A 20,707-nucleotide genomic window follows, 5' to 3' on the forward strand; every position below is an offset into this window, starting at 1 on the left:
TGATTTTTGTTACTCTCTCCAATAGTTCATCCATTAAAATCATGGTGTCTCCCTCTGGAAAGTAAGAGGGTGGATTGGATGAGCTTAGAGTGCCTGACAGGCCTAAATTCTAAGATCTCAAGATTCTTGTATTCTGTGCTGCTGAGACCTGGTAATGTAAGCAGCAACAAAGAAATTAGAGCTATAGTTCTCTGACCTCTGAACAGATATCTGCTGGGGAACCTATTTGCCTGACCCTAATGAGTACAATCTTATTGTGTTTTTTTGGGGGGGGTGTTTCTTTTTTTTTGGATTAACCATATGCAATTCTTCTAAACATATTTCTATATTCATCATGTTGCATGAGAAAAATCAGATCAAAAGGAGGGAAAAAACTTGAAAAAGGAAAAAAGCAAGCAAACAAACAATAACAAGAAAAAAGATAAATATACTATATATTATCTTTCCATCACAAGTCTATTGGAACTGCCTTGAATCACCTTATTGTTGATAGAGCCAAGTTCTTGACAATTGATCATTACATAATCTTGTTGCTCTGTACAATGTTCTCTTGTTTCTATTCACTTCATTTAGCATCAGTTCATTTAATACTTTCCAGGCTTATCCTGCTCATCATTTCTAATAGAAAAATAGTATTCTATTACATTGATATATCATAACTTTTTCAGCCATTGCCCAGCTGGCATCCACTCAATTTTTAGTTCTTTGTCACCACAAAAAGGGCCACTACAAATATTTTTGCACAAGTGGATCCTTTTCCCTTTTTTATGATCTTTTTGGGACACAGATCCAATAGAGACACTGCTAGGTAAAAGGGTATGCACAGTTTGATAGCCCTTTGGGCATAGTTCCCAAATTGCTCTCAGAATGGTTGGATCAGTTCATAACTCCACTAACAATGTATTAATGTCCCAATTTTCCCACATCCCCTCAACATTTATCATTATCTTTTCTTGTCATCTTAGTCAATCTAGTCTAAGATGTAAAGTGGTCCTCAGAATTCTCTTAATTTACTAGCTGATTACCTACATCTGTAACCCTGATCTGGAGCTTGTAACATCCCTCATGTGTTCAAATGGGAAAAAAAAAATGGGTTTTGGAGTCCAAGGACCTTGCTTTGAGTCTCAGCACAGCCACTTACTTCCTGTGTGACCTGAGACAACTTCCAATCTTTCTGATATTCCCTTTTCCCACCCGTCATGTGAGGGTTTTGGACAAGATAGTCTCTGAGGTCTCTTTCAGTCAAGATCTGTCATCTTATCATCCTTACCCTCTGAGGAAAGATGGTGTCTCTGACAGGTGCAGCTTAGAGTCCACAGAAACTGGTTGCCATGGAAACAGAACACAAGTTTCCAGGCAGACAAAGTCCTTCTATGATGTGCTAGAGGAGGGAAGCCTAAGACTGAGGGTATAAACTGGGAGAAGGGTGGAGTTCATCCAGTTTCATTGTTCAATAACAATCAGGGTTCAAAATATACTGCATGTAATGTGACAGGAGATTGGGAGGTGAGACTCTCCCTCTAGATTGGCTCCCTGAGGATAGGGATAACCGAATACATGGTAAGGACATTTTTTTTTAATTCAACACTATCCTGTGTGGTCCTGGATTGGGTATAGCAGTGCAATCAGACACGCTATTTTCTGACAGCAAAGAGTTCATCCTACCAGGGTTGGGGAGAGAGGGAATGGAGGTAATAAGGCATGATGTCCAAGAGGATCATTTGCTTTGCTCAGCCTCAATTTTCTCATCTATAAAATAACAAAAAGCTAAAAATTCTAAAACAGTTTCAAGGTTTGAGGAATGTTTTATAGTCATCTCACTTAAGCCTCACAACTTTAGAAAGCAGGTATGATTATTATGCCCATTTGACAAATGGGAAAACTGAGATCACCTCAGTTGACTTGACCAGGATCACTCCACTACTAAGTTTTAGAGACAGGATTTGAACCCTTTATCCAGTACACCAAGATACTTCTCAGAGCAAGCCCTTACTTCAATGAATTGTTCTAAGTCTCAAATGAATTCATATATGTAAAGTGCTTTGCAAACTTTGAAGTGCTTTATGAATATGAATTGTTATTTTTGTTATTGTTGTAGTTATTAGTTAAGTTGGACAGAAAGGCAGTTAGGGTATGGTCTTTTTAGTCAGAGAAAGAACCCTCACCTGATTTTCTTGACTAACACCCCATTTGGAATTTTCTTGGTAAAGACACTGGCATAGTTTGCCATTTAACTCATTTTACAGATGAGAAAACTGAGGCAAAAGAGGTAAGCGACTTGCTTGGGGTCACACAGCCAGTAAGTGTCTGAAGTCATATTTGAACCCACAAATAGTCGTCTTGACTCCAGACCCGGCATTCTACTCATTGCACTATTTAGCTGCCCTGATTTTTTTTAAAGAACCATTAAGTCAAGTCAACAAGCATTTATTAAGGTCCTAACATGTACCAGGCACTGTGCTGAATAATGAATATACAAAAAAAAAGCAAAAGACAGTCCCTAATTTCAATGAGCACACACTCCAATGGCAGAGATACAACATGCAAACAGCTGTGGACAAATGCCATGGATATGAGATAACTAATAGAGGGAAAGCAGCAGAATTAAGAGGGATTGGGAATTTTAATGAAAACTTGGAGGAAGCCAAGTAAAAACATTTCTTAGAAGCAAAGACAATTTGGGAAATATTCAGGAGTTCTGGAAGAGGTGTGAGCAACTGAAGGGTCATCTCCATGCTTGCCGCCTCCAGGAATAAAGTCAATCCTAGGCTCAAAAACTCTTTGGGGGAAGTATAAGTTCTGCCATGTTCTGCCAAACTAGAAAGGCTCTGATTGTAAGCTAGGAAATGTTTGTCTGTTTGTCCTTCATTTAAGATCCAGTCTAGGTATAGTTTGCTTGAGATTCATCACCAGAAGATAAACCACTAGTGAATATATTTTTGGTTATAGGAACACATGAAGGGCAGCTAAATGTTTCAATAGATAGAGTGCTGGATCTGAAGCATGAAAACTCATCTTCATGAGTTCAGATCCAGCTTCAGATATATATTAACAATGTGATTCTGGGCAAGTCATTTTACCCTATTTGTCTCAGTTTTCTCATCGATCAACTGAGCTTGAAAAGAAAATGGCAAACCACTCCAGTGTCTTTGCCAAGAAGACTCCAAATGAGGTTATGAAGAGTTAGAAACAATTATAAAAATAAAGACTTAAACATCAGCAACAACTCATAAAGATCCAAATAGAAGGGCTTTGATCTACATTGCTACCAGGAATACCCACATCATGGGTACCATGGAAAAAGCATTGACTTTAGAATAAAAGGACTGAATTGGAGATCTCTCTCTGATGCTTGTGACACATGGGCAAGTCACTTAAGTAGAAGACTTAGCTAATACCAGATTGCTGGGGAAAGAAGTCCAATGTTAAGAGAATAAAATGAGGGTTTTTTTTTGCTTTATTATTTTATAATAACCAGCAATCAATATTTTTAAAATGATCTGAAGAGAGATTGGGAGGTAAAGATCTCCCTCCAGAATGGCTCCCTGAAGATGGGGATAATCAAAAATATGGTAAAAATCACTCCCTGGAACTCGGTTTCCTCATCTGTAAAAAGAGAAGGGAGGTCTGAACCAGAAAGACTCTAAGGTACTTGGATTTTGGCTCATTTTGGAGTAGGGTGGCCTTGTCAGTGAAGCAGGTAAAAGGACTTGGCTAAGGTCACACAAATCATACTTTAGATCCTATGGACCTATAAGGAGCAGTCAGGTATTAAATGCCCACTTTGACTCCTAGCTCCCAACCCCTTTCCTATTTTTCCCAGTCCCTCCTTTGACCAAAGCCTCATTGGGTATAATGTGAGAGTCTCCACTATCCAAGCCAAAGTCATGTTTCTTTTTTGAGGACCATTGGGAGAATTTCGGAAAAGAACCCAGTAATCTTACAATTTTGCATTTTAGAACTAGAGAAGATTCCTTGAGATTTCACTTCCTAGAGGGCTAAATCAAGGGTTTTTAAATCTTGCTTATATAGTGGACCTCTTTGGCAGGTTGGGAGAAGTCTCTGGATCCTTTTTCATAAGTATATTTTAAAAACGTAAAACAAAGTACATGGTGAGAAAGGAAACCAATTGTAATAAAAATCATCAAAATCTTTTTTTAAAAAAAATGAAATTCATGGACCTTACATGAAGAGCTCCTAGGTAAAAATGATCTCCGATGTCCCCTATAAAGCTATCTATTCTTCTAGCCAGTCCTGTCCAATTTCTTCCTTGGATCAATGTCCAGAATTGTCAAGTAGATTTGCCGAAGCTGACATGATTTGTTAAAGAAAGTCAGACAGTGTAGTGTATAGAGCATGGAATCAAGGACCTTTGAGTTCAAAAAAGAGCCATCCCTCCCTGGATTTTTGTGGGATTGTTGGCAAGTGATTTCAAAACATTAAAGTGCTATAGAAACGTCAGCTATTGTGAGCTTCTATCATTATTCTGATGGTGGAGCCAAGCTTCCCGACATCCAAGGCCCAACATTTGAGTCCCCAACAGGGACACTCAAATAATCTACACCTCTAGGAAAAAACACTACAGAAAATTCTTTAATTGTAGGTGAATTTTTTAATACCAATCTGGGTAACTGAGTGGTACTCCAAGGACAACTGATTTGATTCAGGCAGGTACTCCAATCTGTCCAATCCAATAAACATTTATTAAGGGTCTTTCTTGGATTAAGAGGTAGTTAGGTGACTTAAGTGGATAGAGCACCGAGCTTAACATCAGGAAGGCCTGAGTTCAAATCCGGCCTCAGATACTGGATGCATGATCCTGGGCAAGTCACTTAACCCTGTTTGCTGCCTCAGTTTCCTCATTTATTAAATGAGCTAGAGAAGGAAATGGCAAAATATTCTAACATCTTTCCCAAGAAAATTCCAACTGGGAGTTGGAAATGACTTAAAAAGGACTGAACAATGACAACAAATGTATATGAAATGTCCATTTTATTTGGTATCTGTTAAATTCTTATTTAAAAAATTAAGGAAAAAATCCAGAGGTGATTAATGGTAAAATGAGGAAGGATCACATTTCAGGAAGGGGAGACATGGGGCAAAGGAAAAGGCTAATGTAAGAGATGAAACACAAAGTCTGGAGAAAATACAGGTAAGCTTAAATGGACCATATAGTAGAAAATGCAAAAATGAGTAATATGTGATCAATCTGGAAGCTTACATGGAAGTCTGATTGTGAAATAGGGAGCATTTATAGAGTGCTTTAAGGTTCGCAAAGTGCTTTACAAATATTATTTCATTTTATCTTCATATCAACCCTGGGAGGTAGGTGCTATTACTGTTCCATGCTTTAGATGAGGAAACTGAGTCAGACAGAGATAAAGTGACTTGTCCAGTGGCACACAATCTAGTAAGTGTCTGTGGCAGTTTTCAGAGTCAGTTCTTCCCGATTCTAAATCCATCATTCAATCCACTATGCCACCCAGAAATTCCTAGTGAAATACTTAAATGCCAAACTGAGAAGTGCCTATTTAATCCTAGAGGCAGTAAAAAGTCACCAAAGGTGCTAAAGCAGAGGGATAGACTTGTACTTGAGAAAGATTGTTTTGACAGTTGTGTAAATCATCAGGTTGTCATTATAGACCTGATGAGGTCCTATGCTTCCTGGGTAGTGTGTATGGAAAGAAAGAGGAACTCAGGTCTTCCTGACTTCAGATGTTATAGAAATAAATATATATAAGGATTAGCAACAGACTGAATGTGGAGATTTTGAAAAAGGAAAAAATGGAAACTCAATTGCCAACTTGGGTGAGTGGAAAGATGGCAAGACGCTCAATCAAAATGAAAATTTTGGGTTAAAGGGAAGATACATTTGGACACATTATGTATGAAATGGGGACGTCTAAATGGAGAGTTCCTGCAAGTAATTAGTGACATGGAATATGATGAAGTTCAAGAAAGCAGAGAGCACTGGATTAGAGAATCATCTGCATACATATAGCATGGAATAAGCATTTATATAGCATCAACTTATGTGCCAGGCACTCTGCTAAGTGCCTTACAAATATTATCTTATTTACACCTGATTGTTGAAATGTTAGGACCTGGTGAGATTACTGAGACTGTGTAAAGAGAGAAGAAAAGGAACCTATGAGGCCGCTAGGTGGCACAGTAGATAGAGCACTAGACCTGAAGTCGGGAGGACCTGAGTTCAAATCTTATCTCAGACACAACACATCCTAGCTGTGTGACTCTGGGCAAGTCACTTAACCCCAATTGTCTCAGAAAAAAAAGGAACCTAAAAATGACTTCACAGAATTTTCCAGGAGAAAATACAATGAACACCTACAGAGTGGGGTAGTGGGACAAGGGAACAAGCATTTATTAAGAACCTACTATATGCCAGTCACTGTGCTAAAGACTGCTTTATTGCCATCTCATCTGATTCTCACAGCAGTGTTAGGAGGAAGTGGTCAACCCTATCAAACATCGGGGACTATTATTATTGAGGGAGGAAATCTGAAGGAAAAAAAAAAAGCAACTGAGTTCACTTTTCTCTCTAAAGAGGCAGTTTCTATCTCCATTCCTTAGTAGATGGCCTCATGAGCTGAACTGTTCCAGGGTATAATCTCATAGTTCTGATGGTCATGGGTTTGAGTTGCCAAGTCAAATCAGTAATGAGTTGGTTTCAGGTTTACAAAAACTTTTCCCAACAAACCATATGGGGTAGATTAGGGAGTCTCTTCATTTGACAGATGAGCAACTCAAGTCCCAGAGCAGTAAGATCATACAACTAGTTAAGCCAAGAGGATTCTTGGTCAATTATTGATTGGATTGAGTGGCCTGTGAGGTCCTTTCCAATTCAAAGATTCTGTGATTTTTGTAAAAGTTTGGAAATAGAAAGCAAATCCCAGATTCTACTGACTGACTGACTGCTGGTCCCCATTTTCTCTACATCAGGGTGGCTCTTAACTCATTAAACAGAATCACAGAAAACTAGATAATTTGTGAACCAGATCCCAATTTTTGCTTTTGTACAGTCTACGAAACTACAACAAATAGAAATTAACATTTACTGGAAAAATAAAACAGGGTGAGAGGTGCTGTGGAATATGGCAAGAGACCAAGAGCCAGAAGATCTGAATTCAAGTATGCTCTTTCTTGCTCTTCCCTGCTCTTCCCTGATTCTCAGTGCCATTGACCAAATCACTTGTCCTCTCCAGTTCTCCATTGACCTTTAAAGGTTATTCCCAGATCTGGCACATGATGAATCATCCATTGACTTGGTACAAAAGCAGAGAACAGAAAGTACCTTCCTGTTGGGCTCCTGCCCTGCCCTGCCTTATCCTCAGACGTCATTGTCTTAGCTAGCAGACAGCAGAGGACCCCCAGCTTACTTCCATCAGCCTGACCCTGGAGACAACTCCAAGTTCAAGGAATTTGTCTCTCTAGAAAGAATCCTACAGATTGGTAGTGATTAAAAACATAGTGATTGGTTCATTTAAAAATGAATTTGGAAGCAAAAATCCATTAGCATTTAAAATGAAGAAAAATAAAAGACTACGGGCTGCTCCTTTGGGCTCCATCTGTTCTTCATTTTTGCTAACAGGAAAAGCCCGCTTCCAGATTCAATTGTATAAGTTTCCAAAACACTGACTATCCTTGGGTTATTTTGGGAGATGTTGTGGGGGTAAGAATAGGAGCCCTAGATTTGGGATTGCTGGACCCACTTCTGACTATGCCAGGATTGTTAATGACTACCTGGGTGATTTTAGGTCAGTCACTTTTCTTCTCTGAGCCTCAGTTTCCCTAATAACCTAAATGGTATTTAAGGTTTCTTCCCACTCCATTCCTATGGAGTTAAGATTTGATTACAATTTTTTTTTCACCTAGCATAGAGCTTGACACAGAGTAGGCCCTTAAATGTTTGTTGAATTTGAACCTGTAGGGGTCCTTCTAGCTTTAATAATAATATCTCACTTTTTAAGAGCACTTTAAAGTTTGTAAAGCATCTTGCTAAATGCATTAACTTGATACAAAAGCAGATGTAATGGGGACCTTCCTATGAAGTATTGAAAGCGATGTCTAAGCACCAAGGGTATTAACTTGGTGGGACATTGCTGTGCCTTCTACCTTGTACCAAGAAGATGGCAGGCCTCAGAAATAAGGTCCCAAAGGACCAGATCTAGTGAAGCTGCTGCTGTTTTCTGTCCCATCTATAGATTCATGGACTTCTGAAATTTGTCTATCTTTTGATGATCTGTGGTCACTTGGTTAAGAATTTCCAAACTATTCTTTCTGGGGTCCCTTACAACTCTAACAGAGAGTCTATTAGATAACAAACTGAGATTCTTTAAAGTATAAAAATGATGTTAACAACTCACAGCATATGAAACCAGCCAGAGACCTTATCTGGTCAGCTTGGGAGAGGACCAGAGTCTTTTTTTAAACTTTTAAGTCACAACAACATGTTCATGTTGGAGACCATTACAGCATTGGGAACAATTTAAGCAGAGAAAACTCTTACAGAGGGACTATGAACCTCTGGAACATTAAATATTCATAATTGTGGTCTAACCACCTGAAGTGTGATTACAACTAACAGGTAATGTCTATATGTTTCATGGCAGGAGCCAAGGATATATTGTACCAGAGCTGGCTCTCCTACAAGTGAGGCAACCTGGCAGTGAGACCCTGCCTCCTGAAGCAACGCCCAGATCTCACAGGTAAAATGAACAGACCTGAAGTGGTGCCAGGTATTATAGGACACTTATGTTTTGGTTTGTCTAGAGAAAGTCCTCTGTCTCACAAGCTGTAAAGGTCTATGAATCAGGGGTCCTCAAACTATGGCCCGCGGGCTAGAAGTTTCTTTATTTAAAGGCCCATAAAACAAAGTTTTTGTTTTTACTATAGTCCGGCCCTCCAACAGTCTGAGGCTCAGTAAAATGGCCCCCTATTTAAAAAGTTTGAGGAATCCTGGTATGTGTTGATTCAAGCTTCCATCATGCCCATGCCTAGTAACAAGGGCACACTGTGTTTGGAGTTTATAGATGATATTCTAGGTTTTGCCAGAAATTATACATAGACTAAAGTTTGGTGTACCTACAAAAATGTAGGACTTCTAGTTATGCATAGGTATATCTCCTGCTATTTAGAGCTGGAAAGAACAGGGAACATTTTTTTCTAAATCCTTGATTGGATTGCTTTCCATTTGTTTTTATATCACCTTTGTTTCCTAATATACCCCTCCCTTTTGTCTCTCTCAAAGAGTCATTATTTATATTAAAAAATTGAAAAGAGAGAAAGAGACAGAGAAAAAGAGGAAAGAAGGAAGGAAGGAAGGAAGGAAGGAAGGAAGGAAGGAAGGAAGGAAGGAAGCAAGGAAGGAAGGAAAGAAGGAAGGAAGGAAGGAAGGAAGGGAGAGAGAGAGGGAGAGAGAAAGAAAGAAAGAAAGAAAGAAAGAAAGAAAGAAAGAAAGAAAGAAAGAAAGAAAGAGAGGAAAAGAAAAAGGGAAGAAAAGTTCAGCAACACTAACCAGCCCACAAATAAAACCTGAAATTAAGAAATGTTCCACACCCATAATCCTCCAGCTGCCACAAAGGAGGGAGCCCAATATAGTACATTCTTGTATCTTCTCTTCAGAGCCAAGTCGGGTTTTTCTGTTTAATGACTAACAATAGCTATCATTTCTATAGCATTGTAGGTTTTGCAAAACATTTTGCCTATTTTGACTCCTCTGACCCTCACAACAATCCTGGGATGTGATCACTGTTACTATCCTCACATTATAGATGAAGCAACAAGAGAGCTTAAGTACCTTGTCCCAGGTTACATAGCTAGAAAGTATCTGATGTGGGATTTGAACCCAGGTCTTCTTGACTCCGGTGCCAGCGTTCCATCTACTGAGCTCACAGATGTCTCCTGTTATACAATGTATAGTTCCAACGATTTTAGAACATAAATAACCTAGTCTAATCGCCTCATTTGAGACTTTGACACACTATACGAGTCTCCGATTAAATCTCCTGGCCACCTCCCATGAAGGTACAAAGGACTGAGTAAAACACGCGTATTCTCTGGAGTGGACCTTCTGTGCTAGCACCAAGGCTGGCCAGCGTTTCTGACTCAGGTCTTGTTCCATGTAGAGTAGCCTCCATTTCTGCAGAGAAAATAATGCTGTGGGTTTTGTTGTTGTTGTTCAGCCTGATCACTCTGCTTCGCTCCATAGGAGTCTCCCCGTATTCCTTTGAGGTCATGTTCATTGCTCAATTCCTTCAGTTTCAGTCACTCCCCAATCACCCAGCCAGAATGCCGCTATCAGCACTTTTGTACATGAGCCTTTTCTTGTCAATAACCACGATTACTGGTTATTGACCACCTCAGCTTTCAGTGTAATAAGTCACCAAGCACTTTACAGTCAAGAGTTGCTGAATCGGGAAGGAGAATCTCTCCCGGGCGGCCTTTATCCTGCAAATTGATGAATAATAGTGCTCACATCTAATAGAGTCCCTGCTTGTCTGTGCGGAGCAGCTAGGTGGCGCCATAGTGCACAGAGAGTCTCTGACCTGGAATTGGGATAACTAACTTACCGAGTTCAAACTTGGCTGTGTGACTCCTAGTAAGTCACTTTATCCTACTTATCTCAATTTTCTCATCTGTAAAATGAACTGGAAAAGGAAATGGCAAACAACTCCAATGTCTTTGCCAAGAAAGTCCCCAATGAGATCACAAGAATCAGACAAAAATGACTGAACATGAAAGAAAAATCCAGCTGTACAACTAAAAAATTCAGACCTGGAAAGAAATGAAATCTTCTTTACCTCTTCCATTACTTTTACTTCTTTTTTCAATATTTATTGTTGCTTTTTAAAAACCTTGATGTTATTTCCTAATACCTCTTCGTAGTAGAAGACTATTATATGTCTAACAATATGTAGCATTTTAAATTTTGCAATGTACTTTGTTAACTCACTTGATGCTCAAAACAACCTGGGGGGGAAAGGGAGGTGCTATTATTAATTTCATTTTACAGATATTACTGTAGACTATGAGTTCCATGAGTTCACGCAAAGTGAAATGTACTGTGTACAAAGTAATATCCAACTCATTTTTTTACAAATATTACCAATTACTCATTTTCCAGATAATATCCAACTGAGGCAGAAAGTGATTAAATAAGTTGCCATGAGTCACATAACTAGTATCTGAAATGGGATTCTAGCTTAGATCTTTTTGCCTCCAAGTCCTACACAGTCTTTCTTCTGTGCCACTTAGCTGTCTGTAAATAAATGCTTTCTAACATCTCTCCTATATTCTTCCTTTTCTGATACTGCCATCATCCTAGGGCAGGCTTCATCCCCTCATCCTAAATTATTTCAATAACCTGATGGTTGATCTTTTTAGTACAATTAGGTTTCCAACTGGAGTCCATCCTCTACTCAATTGCCAAAGTGATCTTTCTTACTATTGTTCTATTAGAAATCATAATCATAAGCAAGATGCTCTCAGATCAAATATCAAAGACTTGGTGCTTTTCAGTGGTTCAGTGATCCAATTCAATCCCAAAAGACTGTGGACAGAAAATGCCATCTGCATCCAGAAAAAGAACTAAGGAGACTGAAGTCAAATCAACACATACTATGTTCACTTCTTTTTTCTGAGTTTTTTTTTTTTTTTTTTTATCTCTCCCATGATTTTTCCCTTTTGCGCTAATTTTTCCCTCCCAATATGATTCACAAAGCATTGTGCATTAAAAATAAAAAAAATTTATGAGGGAAAAAAAGGATGCTCTCAGAAAAACCCAGAAAGTCTTCCATGAGTTCACGCAAAGTGAAATGTACTATATACAAAGTAATAGCAGTGTTGTAAATTGACCAGCTATGAATGACTTTGTTATTCTCAGCAGTATAACTATCCAAGACTACTCTGATGAAAAATGCTATCCATATCCAGAGAAAGAACTGATTGTGTCTGAATACAGATTGAATACAGATTTATTTTTCTTGTGGGCTTTTTTGTTTGTTTGTTGGGGGGGGGGGGGAAATCTGTTTCTTCCCCCACAACATGACCTTTATCGAAATGTTTTGCATAACTTTATATGACCCTTCTCAAGGTGAGGGAGGGGGTGCAGGGAGGAAGAGAAAGAATCTAGAACTCAAAGCTTTTAAAACAAAAGTAAAAAAATTCTTTTACATCTAACTAGAGAAAATATATTTTTTTTAAAAATGACAAAATGATATTCCTAAAATTCAAGTCTGACCATGTGATTCCACCTAGACCCTTACTCAATAAACTCTAGGGCTCTCTATCACTTCCAGGATCAAGTAAAATCCTCTGACATTCAAATTCTTTCAAACCCTGGCTCTCTCCCACTTTACCTATTCTCTTGTACCTTACTCACTCTCATATGCTATCCATTTAGTGACCCTGGCCTTTTTTGCTGTCCCTCATACAAGACATTTGGGCTAGGCCTTTTTTGCTGACTCTCTTATGCCTTGAATGACCCTCTCATCTCTACCTCCTGGAAACTGATTTCCTTCAAGTCCCAGCAGAAATATCACAACTTATGGGAAACTTTTACCAATCTCCCTTGAAGATAGTGTTTTCTCTGTCTTGACAATTTCCCATTATATAGCTAAATGGGAATATTATATATTCCCATTTATAATTCCAAAGTCTGTACATTTGTGTTTGCATGTTGTCTCCCTCCTTAGATTGTAAGCTCTCTGAGGGCAGAGACTGTCTTATGCTTCTTTTTGTATCTCTAGCTCCTCAGCACTGTGCCTGCCCCTCATTATTATTATTGTTCAGTCATTTCTGATTCTTCAGGACCCACGGACTCACCAATGCTGTTGTAGGGTTTTCTTGGTAAAGATATTGGAGTGGTTTGGCATTTCCTTCTCAGGGTCTTCCTGACTGCAGGCCCAGCTTTCTATCCATTGAGTCATCCAGCTGCCTCTAGTAGGCCACTTCTATTATGTCTGACTTCTGATGACCCTATTTAGGGTCTTTTTGGCAAAGATACTGGATTGGTTTGTTATTTCCTTCCCTGTTCTCAAGGCTTCAATCCTTTCCATAGTTTTCAAGCTGCAGATTTAAGAGTTTTGAATTTCTGCCAAAATGATATTTCCCATTTCCATAGTACTTCAAGGCTGCAAAGCACTTTCTTGTCAACAAACCTGTGACCTGGGGGTCCATTCCTGGGTGAGAAAACTGGGGCACAGAGCAGTGTGTAATGGTTCCCCTGTGACCCTAACGTGGGAGTAGAGACAGGAATCCAGGTCTCCTGGTTCTATATCCTGCATTCTTTCACATTCCAGCATCTTCTCAACTCCAAGCCATCAGCAGATCCCTCAGATAAGGTTTAAAACCCATATCCCATGAGTATCTCTCATCCTATAGTACTAAGGAAGCTAAATATCATTTAAACAAAGGTGTTTGGGGGTTTTTTAGGGGCTGATTAATTTTAAACTACCACCATGTGCAAGTGAGAACTATGTGCTAATTATGTGAGACACAGCACTGGGAACTGGAGGGCATAGTTTAATATCCTATGAGTCAAATGAGCTTTTTCACATTCCAGTTTTAAGAGGAGTCTTTTAAGTGAATATGGCACTAATGAAGGGGGTTTGAGTCCCAGCTCTAGGAGCCTGAAAATTATCTCTTAGATGTATCTTAGATACAGCTGTCTGGAGCCTAGTCTCAGTTTGAAGCCAGCGCCTGAAAAAAAGACAAAGTTATATTCCTGACTCCACTGTTGACTCACTAGATAAAGATGCTATAGAATCAGAGATTCACAGCATGTCAGGGCTGAGAGGGAACTTGGATGCCATCTGCATCTCTGGGTTAGAGAAGTAGCATGGTAGATGGAAAGAGCATGGGCTTTGGAGTCATAGGACTTTGATTCATTTACATCTTGTCATCTTGGGCAGTCACTTCACTTTGCTGAACCTCAGTTTCCCCATCTGCAAAACGAAGGGATTAGACTAGATGGCCTTTAAGGTCTCTTCTGGAGTTCAATGTGTCAAGTCCAATATATCCCTTTTACAGATGAGGATAACAGGCTCAAAAAGGATAAAGTGTTTGCCTGAAGTCAATCACATAGCCAGGAAGATCCAGAATTCAAACTCAATTCTTCTCTTTCTTAAATCTAATACTCTTCTTGTTCTCCCAATTTGGATAAGTTGCTCTCTCAGTAGATTGTAATGTGCCAGAAGCTTATTAGCTGCCCAATATGTATCAGAGAATCAAAAGATCATAGATTTAAAACCAAGATGGATTTTAGAAGTCTTTTGGTCTCACCACCTCATTTTGTAGATGAGAAACTGAGTTCCAGAGGGGATCACTTGCCCATTGTTGTGAAGACCGTGTATTTTTAAATCAGCAGGAGTCAGGAATTCAGGTTAGGGGAAAATCGTCAGTCTTTATTCTCAGTGAAGAAGGATCAGAGCTGGAAGATAATCGGCGATAGCAATGTGTGCAGCTGAGTCAAGAAGCTAGCTAGATCAGCAGCCACAAGACCAGCAGCTAGGAGAATGGAACCCAGGCCCAATCTCTCTCAGCTTCTCTTCCTGTCTCTCTCTGCCTCCACCCACCAAAATGGTCATTTCCTCTATAACACATCAGGACTTGCACGGAGAGTGGGCAGGGACCATTCTTTATCCAATCACGTATATTAATAGAGTATAGCCCAATTACTATTTAGCCTCACGTACTTGGGACCTCAGTGCATCAACTCAAACCTCAGCCCATTACACATTGTTATAAGGAATGTGTTCAGGATTTGAACTCAAGAGGCTCTGATCCCAGATTCAGTATCTATTTTACCCTGTATGGAGGACTTGTTTCCCCACAGGTAAAACAAAGACAAGAACATTTTGAGAACTCTGCACTCCTTTGTTTCCAAAGCCAGAGAAGTATAAAGAATGTCCGCTTTTCTTGGCATTCATCAGTCATGGTGGTGTAGATTTTGTAACTGGCCAGGCAGGTCAAAACATTCAAGAGCTAATTCCAAAGATGTGAGGCACATAATTATCCCTCATTACAGCTACTTATTAGAGAGCCTCCCAGCAAAGGCTAGAGGACCAGCTGTGTGAACTATGGGGTAGTCAGATTACCCACAGGATGGGAGGTTGAGCTCACAAAGATGCCAAATCAGATGAAAGTCAGCCCAGTCTTTTTAAAACTATGAAAAATGTAAATCTATTACTTCTCTCTCTTGTCTGACATAAGAAAGTATGACACCCAAGAAGGAAGCCCAGTAGAGTTGGGTAGGATAAGGATTATTTCCTTCTCAGTATTTGTATCCCCAGTGTGAGTAGAGTACTTGGCGCATAGTAGGCACTCAGTAAATATTGATTAATTTGGGAATCTGAGGACCTGGATTCAAATTCAACCTTGACTAATTATTACTTATGCAGTCTGTGAGCTATTCACTGCACATACCTGTTTAAGCCCAACTCAGTTCCCTCATCCATAAAATGAAACCATTTGACCATCTCCTTACCAGGATCTGTCTTTTCCACTTGTCAATCTTAGGACAGATTGCTGTAGAGTGCATGTGCTGACCCCACTCTCTCAAGGCCAAGCAAAGCAGATCTCTTTCTAAAGGGTCAAACCTGAAAGGTTGGAAGGTATCTTTTTTTTCTCTATTAGCTATAAGTTTCTACCTACTATTACCTAATTTTAGGGGTTCATTGCTAGCACATCAGTTCCATTTAATTACTTAACATAATTTTTTTAAACAAAGGGATATTTACATATTGAGCAAGAATAAACAAGTTAACGTCCAAATATTGCACAGCTACCAGACAATTCCTTCCATTCAGTGGAGACCTAAATGTTACTCCTGAAGATCATTCCTGGGTCCCTTCTTCGTCCTCAGGCACTTAGCCTGGAGTTTGAGTCCCAGATTTCTGTATTTACTCTACTGACTTTTAGATACTCCCAAGGTCAGAGACTCCTCTCACTTCAGTAAACATCATAAAAAAAAAAAAAGAATTACTAGACAGTCAATTTAAAAAAATTTTTTATTTGTTTTTAAGAGATTGCTTTATGAATCATGTTGGGGAAGAAAAATTAAAGCAAAAGGAAAAATCATGGGAGGGATTAAAAAAAAAAGAAAAAGAAAGAAGTGAACATGTGTTGATTTACATTCAGTCTCCTTAGTTCTTTTTCTGTTTGCAGATGGCATTTTCTCTCTAAAGTCCTGGACTTGCTTTAGATCATTGAACCACTGAGAAGAACCAAGTCTGTCATAGTTGATTGTTGTACATTCTTGCTGTTATTGTGTACAATGTATTCCTGGTTCTGCTCCTTTTGTTCAGCATCAGTTCATGTAAATCTTTCTAGATCTTTCTAAAATCAACTTATTTATCATTTTTATAGAATAATATTCCATTACCTTCATATAGCTTGTTCAGCCATTCCCCAATTGATGGGCGTCTACTCATTTTCCAATTCTTTGCTAACACAAAAAGAACTGCTACAAACATTTTTGCACACGTGGGTCCTTTTCCCTCCTTTATGATTTCCTTGGGATATAGATCCAGTAATGGCACTGCTAGGTCAAAGGATATACACAATTTGGTAGCCCTTTGGTCATAGTTCCAGCTTGTTCTCCAGAATGGTTGTATTATTTCACAACTCCACCAACGATGCATTAGTATCCCAGTTTTCCCATATCCTTTACAACATTTATCATTATCGTTTCCTGTCATCTTGAGACAATCTGAGAGGCATGAAGTGGTACCTCAGAATTGTTTTAATTAGCATTTTTCCCCTCGATAGTGATTTAAAGCATTTTTTCATATAACTAGAGAAACTTTAATTTCATCATCTGAAAACTGTCTGTTCATAACCTTTGACTACTTATCAATTGGGTGACCTAAACATTTGTTTTAACTCCTTATCAAGAGTCAGACACTTTGCTAAGTGCTGAGTTTGCAAAGAAAAGCAATAACAAATGAAAAAACAATCCTGGCTCTTAAGGAACTTTCAGTCTAATGGGAGGGGGGGAGATAGGGACAGACAGCATGCAAACTATATATTGATATGATATATACAGAACAAATAGGAGGTAATCAACCAAAGAAAGCCACTAGCATTAAAAGATTAGGAAAGACTTTTTGCAGAAAGTGGAATATTAGCTGGGACTTGCAGGAAGCCAGGGAAACCAGAAGGTAGCAGCAATGTGGGGGATATAATTACAGGCATGAGGAAGATTCAGGAAGAGGCACAGTCAGGAGATGGAAAGTCAAAGATAGTTGAAAGGAGGATGGAGAGTAAGGAGGAGAGAAAGAAAAAAGCTTGTTGGGAGGCAGCTACATTCAAATAAGATAGACAGCGGCTGGAACTGAATTATCTCTACAGCCAAAGTGTCTCCTCTTCAACACAGCTAGCTGATGGAACCAGTTATTCTCATGTCTGTGCCTGCACTACAATCTATTGCGCTCCCTTAACATTTCATCATCAATCTGTAGGAAGCCTACTTTCCAGCTCTCCATGTGAAGAAACATCCAGATGCTCATGTAAGCCCCAGAAGCCCATCACACTACAGTTTTTGAATAAGTCCCTAATACTTTCTGCACATGGAATACCATCAATAAGCTATCCTTGGGGATCCCTTCCCTCTGTTCAGTGTCTGAGAGGTATAGGCGTGGGGAGAAGGATGTTGTTTATTGAACAGTTTCCACTGTTTGCTTCTGGCCAGAGAACTATTCTAAAATTCTTCTAGAAGATAAGCTCCCTCACTCCCACCTCTGCCATCTTGTAGGACATCAGGGCCAGGGCTTCTTAAATTTTTTCCATTCAAGATCCGTTTTCACTTGAGAAATTTTTTCACAACCCCAGTCATAAGTATATAAAATAAGTATATAAATCAAACATTTACATAAATAGCAAAAAAATTTATTTTACAACAATTCTTTGTTATATAATTTTATCATTTATAAAAGCTGAAAGCAAATTTACAGACTAATGAGATGGATTGCTTATTTATTTTTACATAAAAAATAAAATCTTGGAAGAATATTAGATACCTTTTACTGTTGTCAAATTTTTCATGATTCCCACATTGTTATATAACCCCTTATGGGGTATTTAAGAAGTTTTGAATCTACCATGTCTAAAGAAATAAAGGTTAAATGGACCTCTCTCCACATGGAGGTGTCCAGTTCCAAGGAGGAGTGCCCCAGCAAATTGCATTTTTCTCTCATGTGAATGATGCTACCCAGTCTAGTGGTTGTGCCTCTCTTAATCTTTCCTGTCCATTCTTTGCTGCTGTATCCAGAGGGTCAAGATTCTAATTTATCCTCAGCAGGGACTCCATGAACTAAATTAGTGAGAGAGGAAAGACTTTCTGTTGCTACTTACCCTTCTTTTTTCCCCAACTCAGAATTGGATTTGAGGATGTTAGTTCATCTCTGTTTCATTTGTCCTCAGTTTCATGTGTAGGCAATGACCCTGCTGGACCCATCAGATTTAGGAGTTTGAACCATGGTGACCTTGAAGCCAGGATCCTAAGTCGGATAGTACAGTCAGTTCACTCAACAGAGAAGCATGGAGAAGCCAGTTGCCTAGGACTTGAGACCAAAATGGGAGGTGGGGATGTTAGACTTGGAATTGGCACAGTACTCTATAGGTATTGAACTAACCTATGAACCTATGATGGTACAATGGATAGATATCTGACCTTGGAGTTAGAAGGCTCTGAGTTGCTTCAATTTCCTCCTCTATAAAATAAATTGGAGAAGAAAATGGCAAACTACTCCACTAACTCTGCCAAGAAAATCCCACGTGACTAACAACATGAACCTATGAATCTTCTTCTCTTCCCCAGAATATCTGATACCTTTTACTTTTGCCAAAAGTAAACCCCCCACATATGGGTTAGAGACCCACAGTTTAAGGAGCTTTTGATTTGGTGATCCATTTCTAAAGAAATAAATGTTAGATGTGTAAAGCTTACAGTTCCAAGGAGGAGTTACCCAGCAAATTACATCTTTCTCCCATGTAGGTGAGAGTAGCTGAAACTGAGAAGTCATAAAAGACAATTTTGTATGTTTGTGATTATTGCTCTGAAGCAAATATTTCTTTGTAAAAGCTAATCTGAATGTTAGTGACAAAAGATAGTAGGTTGAAGAGGACTACCTCTTTCATTTGAGGAAGACCCATTGGTGTGGGGGTGGGAGCCATTAATTGAGAACCTAAATATCCTCAAAACTCCTTAAGGGTACTAGAGAACCCTGGGGGGAGAAGTGATATTTTAATACACCTAACCTTTAAACAATGAGAGTCCCCTGATAGCTAATGTTATATTTGAGTTTTTCGCTTTTGTGAGGACCCCTGGAGAAATTCTCTACTTGAGATTTTTAATTTTTTGAGATACCCTAGACTAAGAGATCCCACAGAAATAGTACTTGACTAACTACCTTGGCACCCATTGCCTAAAAGCTAGGCAAATTACATTTTTCCCCATCCCAGGTTTCTCCGATACCTTTATCCCCTGTGCCTGGTTCTATTTAGCCACTACAATCAAATAAGCTTTTTCAAACGAGTATTTGGTTCATATAATCACATATACATAATTTTATTCCATCAATGAGTAAGAGGCATAATTTTCCTACCTCCTTCCACCAGGTTCACAGTTTAGCTCTATTCCTATAGAACACAGTTCCAAGTCCAAAACCTTCCTCAGGCTTGAAACCCAGGCACTGTGGCTCCCTTTCCAGGCTGATTGACTGTAACATCCCATCTGGAATCCTGGCTCTATGGTGCCTGTGACTCTAATCGCCAAGTTCTGATGATCCCAGGAATCTTCCTAAGCTAAGAAGGAGAAATGAAACAGAACCGAACCAAACAGCCCCAGAGCTATTTCTTAGAATCTGGCTAAAAGAGAGGGGAAGAGAGAAACAGAAGGAAGTCCTTCCTCGCCAGGTCAGTTCATGGTGTCTGTGCTATAGGTGATCTGTCTTCACCTTCAGAAGATAATAGGAAAGAGAACACCAGAAGAGATTGCTTCAATCTGGCCAGTTATAAAGACTCCAACTCTTCAGGCTACATAGCCAGTCAAAGGAGGTTACACTTTTCTTCATGGTAAAATAAATTGAAGACAAATCAAGTTAGCTTATAACAAGGAGAAAGGCACTATAAGACAAGATGCCATGGCAGACTAACCAATCCAAAAAGTGATTTAGCTAACATTTACATCACAAGTGGATCTTTTATAGGGGAAATATAACCTTGGGATTTGATATCATAACTTAACTTTCTGATTGGCTATAGTAAAAGTAGAGTTTCTAGAGCCCTCCACCTGGGGTGGGACTGTAATTGAAAATCACTTGAACAAGACTTAAGAAGAAAAGGCCCACTTAAGGCTGAGATGTCATCAGCATCCTCTCTATCAATTGTGAGAATTGGATGAGGGTTTTGTTTCCACTAAACTAAAGAGTTAAATAAAAAATAAATAAATAAATAAATAAGAGAAATGAATACTAGAGGTCAGGCTAACTTGGAGCACAAGAAACAAAACTTATAGAGGGATTGTACTCACAGGGAACTATGGCCAAATAAGGTGAATGCCAAGAGGAGATGTAATGGGGTGAGGATTTATGCTCAGATTGCAACATTGGGTGCTCTGAATAGTTTGTAATCCCTGTTATACCCAAACAAAGGGGAATCACAGAAGGATTTTAGGCTTCCCAGTAGG

General features: G+C 39.1%; 1 protein-coding gene and 1 long non-coding RNA gene across 3 annotated transcripts in view; one reads left to right on the top strand and one right to left on the bottom strand.

The window, feature by feature from the left end:
* LOC116422798 overlaps positions 1-1,280 on the bottom strand; it is a 61,967-nt gene extending 60,687 nt beyond the window's left edge. For both annotated transcript variants that reach the window (XR_004233335.1, XR_004233334.1), the window contains exon 1: positions 1,142-1,280. This is a non-coding gene — a long non-coding RNA (uncharacterized LOC116422798). The remainder of the gene's footprint in view (positions 1-1,141) is intronic.
* A 150-nt stretch (positions 1,281-1,430) lies between these two features.
* The window catches only part of CTPS1 (CTP synthase 1), a 78,793-nt gene continuing 59,516 nt past the window's right edge, over positions 1,431-20,707 (top strand). Inside the window, exons 1-2 of the mRNA XM_031962315.1 lie at positions 1,431-1,560; positions 8,631-8,726. The gene's annotated coding sequence lies outside the window, so the exon portion shown is untranslated. The remainder of the gene's footprint in view (positions 1,561-8,630; positions 8,727-20,707) is intronic.

This window comes from Sarcophilus harrisii, chromosome 3 (genome assembly GCF_902635505.1).
Source record: "Sarcophilus harrisii chromosome 3, mSarHar1.11, whole genome shotgun sequence".
Classification (NCBI taxonomy): domain Eukaryota; kingdom Metazoa; phylum Chordata; class Mammalia; order Dasyuromorphia; family Dasyuridae; genus Sarcophilus; species Sarcophilus harrisii.